The sequence below is a fragment of the Capsicum annuum genome, chromosome 2 (genome assembly GCF_002878395.1).
Source record: "Capsicum annuum cultivar UCD-10X-F1 chromosome 2, UCD10Xv1.1, whole genome shotgun sequence".
Taxonomy (NCBI): Eukaryota; Viridiplantae; Streptophyta; class Magnoliopsida; order Solanales; family Solanaceae; genus Capsicum; species Capsicum annuum.
Window position 1 is genome coordinate 96,410,433 of NC_061112.1, and position 6,373 is coordinate 96,416,805.

The 6,373-nt window shown below is 33.5% G+C and overlaps 1 pseudogene; it reads left to right on the top strand.

Moving 5' to 3' along the window:
* Window positions 1–3,753: 3,753 nt before the first annotated feature.
* On the top strand, window positions 3,754–4,987 carry LOC107858731 (annotated as a pseudogene).
* The last annotated feature ends 1,386 nt before the right edge of the window (window positions 4,988–6,373 follow it).

Genomic DNA, 6,373 nt, shown 5'->3' on the forward strand with positions numbered 1-6,373 from the left:
GATATTGCTAAAGCATGCTATTGAATGTTGCTATGTGGTATGTGTTACTGCTTTTTATAACTGGCATCCCTCTCATACTTTTCTCCACTTAGAACCTCTTTTATTTTTTTATGGATGATTGCATGGTAGCACGAACGTCCTTTCCTAAAACACCCTTCGAGAAATGCCTTGTGGAACGGTCAATCAGCGGTGCGTCGACGGTCACAAGCTTTCCCACTCTCGAGTAGTCCACTCGAAGAAATCATGTCATAAACTCACTCTTGTCCTTTAGGTCTTGGATACATATTTCTTTTATGAAGGAATATGCATCCCATTCAACGTAGGAGGCCTTGGCATCCTTGACGCGTTGAATTTTAGTCTCATTCAAAGTCCAAAGAGGTTCACGACCTCAAAGGGACTCACAATTATTTGATATGTGTTGTATTTTTATGTATGTATTGACATCTTTCCTATTTTGTTGTTTCCGTTCTTGCCGTAGTCACTCCTTACATTTTGTATTCCTCACTTTAAAGCTCGTTACTCTTAAAATTCTTGTCATGTTAGCTCCCTACAATACACTCTTAGGGCCTATTCAAAACTTTCCTTCAATTATCCTCTTGACTCATCCGTTAGCATCTTAATCATCTCTAGGCTCAACTTTGACTTTGACAAAAGGTTTTAGCCTTATTCACAATCTCTTAGTGCAACTTATCATTTTAGGATATCCTCTTCCTAACGCTTCTAACGTGTATTTTCAAAAAATAAAAATTGTGAAAATATATTTCTAAATACGTTAATTTTCATGACCAAATAATTTTTTAAAAGAAAGTGAGAATGTGTTTTGAAATATTATGAATAATATTTATTATCAAACACCTACTTAAATTAAATTACTTTAATATTTTAAATTTTAAAGTTAAATTTTCAAAAAATATATAAATAATATTATAAATAGTAATTCTTCTATTGTTAAGATGGCAAATAAATACTAAATGTAAATGTGAATCAAAATGCTCAAACTTTATGCACTTTAATAAATAATTGATTAAATTAAATTAAGTGTAATAATGATAGTGATGGAACTTATGCGCCTCTCCTGCTAACGTTGGGTTAGATCTAAGATCTGGGACAAAGAGATAAACGATAGTATTTAACGATGTCCCTCCGCCTTATTAGCTCCCATATTAGTCTTCCAGATCCATCTCTTCCCCCCTCTCACCTTCTCTCTTAACATTACAGGTACCTCTTTCCCATTCACCCCAATTTCCTATTTCATTTATGTTCATTTCTAATCATTCATTTTTTATTCTGGTTCCTCCCTTCCTCCGACCCCGCATGCACGTAGCGAAAACTTTAGTGCACCGACCTATTTTTTTTCATTTGTTGTTGATTCAGTTTCTCCTGATGTTTTTTCGTAGATCCATAATTGTAAAATTTGAGCGTTTTCATGCTTGTTTAAGTAATTGTCGGTGTTGTTAGTTTTGATCTGTGATCTTCCTCGACCCTGCGCATAGTGGAAGTGGAAGCTTTAGTGCAGCGAGCTGCGTTTTTCTTCTTTTCATTTGTTGTTGATTCAGTTTCTCCTGAAGTTTTTTTCGTAGATTGATAATTGTGAATTTTGAGTTTTTTTTTTTTAAATTGACGATGTTGTTAGTTTTGATCTGTAAGTTTCTGTATTTTTGCGGAAATGAGTTGTTCATTGTTGGGATTTTTGTAAATCTAATGTTTGATTTGATACTTTATTGGTGGATTTGGGATATGAATTGATCTATGGCTAATGTTAGTTGAATTTTAGCGCAGAAAAAGAGGTGGACTTTGAATCTGACTGTTTTTGTTTTAGATCCGTGTAAGATCATGATTTTGTTGATGTAATTGCTTATATAATTTCATTGTTTTTTGTGTCCAATTAATGATTCTTACCATTTTTCCTAATTATGTGTTTGTAAACATTGAAATTTTGTGGATTCTACAAAAAGATTTCAATTTAGGTTAGAGTTCTTGGTGGCTACTTTGGTAGCTACTCTACCTAATCCCTACATTACGCTTATATAAAGAAAGGAGGCAAATATCCTTTTAAAGGCGCATCTTCAGTATCCCACAAATTCACGACGGGATATTCACAAAGATATCATTGATCTGAAAAGTCCTAATAAATTCATGGGATATTCATAAAGATCAAAACCCTCTCTTCTTGATAATACATCAAGAAGACAAACCCTCCTTTCATGGAGATCAAATCCAAATGCCTACGTTCGAGAAATACGCCGTTAACGGCCCACGACCCTCAAATTATGGAGAAATTCATATCCAAATCTTCATACATTCGAGAAATATGCTATTGACGGCCTTCGAATTACGGAGAAAATCGAATCAAGGAAGGAACAAATTTGTACCCCCATCGTTTATCAATAAAACTGTTATTTCTTCATATTTTTATTTGTGGTTGAAGTTTATTTTCAATGAATTAAATTATGTTACAAATTAACACGCCCAGTGGGACCAAATCTGCCCTTCATCTCTTCTCTCATAAATCAAATATGCAAAACTGTAGCCGCAAGATCGTAAAGATGGAAGCGGTACTTCAAGACTCGTCTTTGAGTTTCATCAAGTGTACACTCCGACAAGCCTCGTCTTTGAGTTTCATCAAGTCTATACTCTGAAAAGCCTTGAAGTAGGGGCATGGGCATTTGTAGACATTGAAATTTTGTCTGCTCTACAAAAAGAGTTTAATTTTGATTAGAGTTCTTGGTGAATACTTTACCCTAAATCTACCTGGGTGGCTACTCTACCTAAACCCTATATACCGCCTATATAAAATGTCATATATCCCTTTAAAGAGGTATCTCTAGTATGGGATATTCACAAAGAGATCAACGATCTGAAAAGTCCCAATAAATTCATGGGATATTCATAAAGATCAAAACCCTCTCTTCTTGATAATCAAATACATCAAGAAGACAAACCCTTCTTTCATGGATATCAAATCCAAATATTCCTATGTTCGAGAAATACGCCACTAACGGCCCTCATATCCAAATCTTTATACATTCGAGAAATATGCTACTGACGGCCCTCGAATTACGGAAAAAATCATGAGAGAAGAATCAAGGGAGGAACAGATTTGTACCCCATCATTTATCAATAAAACTGTTGTTTCTTCATATTTTTATTCGTGGTTGAAGTTTATTTTCAATGAATCAAATTATGTTGGAAACAGTGTTCATCGGTGCATATTTGATTGAATTCTGGCGTTATATATAAACAATACCATAGGTGAATGTGGCTTATCTCAAGTTGTAGTAGCAATAAAAGTATAAGGAACCATGGGGCATAGGCAACATGCTCTAAAGCTTATATCTTTCTTGGGAATCCTTTCTTTGACTAAAACTTTATCCTGTTCCTGTGTTAAAATACATGAAAGTCTGCTCCTTTTTGATGTATTGCGTTTAGGAATGTTGGTCTGGTAGTTGGTATTTAGCTCATAATTTTGTATATGCTCTCAGTTTTTGTTGTGGATATAACTGCAGGACAAGCGTTTTCTGAACAGGTTCAGAGAACTGCAATATATAAACACAATTAATGAATTTACTAAGTGCTTTAATACCAAGCTTGTCTGCATGAATCCTCTACATTCTTTCCGTACTACTCAGATCCATTTTATCCTCTAAAGTGCATTCAACTTTTGTCAATTTTGTGCATATTGCTCTACACGTTATGGATTTGCATTTATGTTGTGATTAGTATAGGAAGTCATGAACTTTTTATCTCTTGCAGATAGGAACGAAGGAAAATGGTTAAGATTTGCTGTATAGGAGCTGGATATGTTGGGGGGCCCACCATGGCCATCATAGCACTCAAATGCCCTTCTATTGAAGTGTTGTTGTTGATATTTCTGTGCCTCGTATCACAGCCTGGAACAGTGACCAGCTTCCCATCTATGAGCTAGGCCTTGAGGATGTAGTGAAGGAGTGCCGAGGCAGGAACCTCTTCTTCAGCACAGATGTGGAGAAACGCGCGAGGGAGGCTGATATCGTTTTTGTTTCTGTGAACACTCCTACCAAGACAAGGGGTCTTGGAGCAGGCAAGGCTGCAGATCTAACTTATTGGGAGAGTGCTGCCCGCATGATAGCGGATATCTCAAAATCTGATAAAATTGTTGTTGAGAAATCAACCGTTCCTATCAAAACTGCTGAGGCAATTGAAAAGATTCTGACACACAACAGCAAGGGCATTAACTTCCAGATCCTCTCAAACCTGAAGTTTCTTGCAGAAGGGACTGCAATCGAAGACCTGTTAAAACCTGACAGGGTCCTAATAGGAGGTGGGGAAACTCCTGGTGGCCAGAAGGCTATCCAAGCATTGAAGGATGTTTATGCCCAATGGGTCCCTGAAGAGCGCATCCTCACTACCAATTTGTGGTCTGCTGAGCTCTCAAAATTGGCTGCCAATGCATTTTTGGCCCAAAGAATCTCTTCCGTGAATACCATGTCGGCTCTTTGTGAGGCTACTGGAGCAAATGTTTCTTAGGTGTCATATGCTGTTGGAAAGGACTCGGGGATTGGTCCCAAGTTCCTTAATGCTAGTGTTGGTTTTGGTGGTTCTTGCTTCCAGAAGGATATTCTGAATTTGGTTTACATTTGTGAGTGCAATGGTCTTCTAGAGGTGGCTGAATACTGGAAACGGGTTATCAAGATCAATGACTATCAGAAGACTCGTTTTGTCAACCGTGTTGTTGCCTCCATGTTCAACACGGTATCAGGCAAGAAAGTTGCTATTCTGGGTTTTGCTTTCAAGAAGGATACTGGTGATACTCAGGAAACCCCTGCAATTGATGTTTGCAAGGGACTGCTGGGGGACAAGGCTAATTTGAGCATATATGACCCTCAGGTAAATGAGGACCAAATTCAGAGAGACCTCTCAATGAACAAGTTTGATTGGGATCATCCTCTTCACTTTCAGCCAATGAGTCCAACAACCGTGAAGCAAGTTAGTGTTGTTTGGGACACTCGTCTGCTACCTGTAAACTATAAGAAAATAATACGATAATAGAGATATCAAAATAATATAACAAAACTTAACCTTTACACAAAAATATTCTCAAAATAGAGATTTAAATACAATACAATTAAATCTAACCTTTATTTAAAAAATTTCTCAAAACCAATCGATATTCATGTACCATCTGTAAATTGATCTACGACTTGTAAACTATAACAAAATAATATAATAGTGATCACATATGTAAACTACAATAAAATAATACAATGATGATAACAAAGCTTCAATTTTGATGAAAATAATTTTTGTTCCAGAAAAAATTTTGACCCTAAAGAATGAATTGAATGAAAACAAAGAAGATATATATATACGCACATTGAATTTTATTATGTTATAAAAAATAGTGAAGAAGTTATGGGTTGGAAAACTAAGCATCCATCAATCTAGACATGCAACCGAATTAAATTAGATGAGCATCAATCATATTTTTTTCAACAACTAAATCGGTTTCTTCTCTAGTTTAACGTATATTTCAATATTTATAGAAGTATATCCTTAATAGTCTTATTTTAGGAGTATTTTTCTATTCTATTTTAGTAGTATTTTTCTAATTGATTTGTAAAAAGAAAAATATTAATTAATTCTCCTTCCATATATTTTAGGAGTCCCATATATTTTAGAAGTCTAGTTAATATAATAAAAATAATTAAATAATAAATTGAAGAAAATAGTGAAAAAATAGTTTTGTCTAAATGAGGGTCTTTTAATGAAGGACAAAAAGTTTAAATCAGTTTTATAAGAGTCTTCACACTTTTAATATATTATAGATATAGATTATAGATATAGATATAGATTATATAAATAGATTTATGTTATTCGCTTTGTCTCAATTTTAGAATATAGAGAGTCAATCAAATTTTTGCTAATATTTTAAGTTGTTAATAGATGTGATTTATTATATCTTTAATGTAAATTCAAATAATTTATGTTATTTGCTTTATCACAACTTATGTGACACTATTAGAATTTTAAAAGTCAATCATATTTTTATTATATATTTTTAAAATATTATAAGATGTTAATAGTTATGACTTATAATTATTATTTTTTTGCATAAATTTTAAATATATAATATTTTATCAAAATAAAATAAATAAATAAATAAAAATAACCACAGTACTAATTTTTCAAAACATGTTAAATTCGAAAACATCATTTGGATCAATAAATTACTAAATTAAAACATGAAAACTATAAAATGTCAAAACTATCCCTGAATTTATGCGACATAAATATAATTTAGATAATCAATCATATTTTTAATATGTTTTTAGATATTTTAAATTGTTAGCTATTGTAATTTATAATATTTTTGTTATAATTTTCAAATAATATA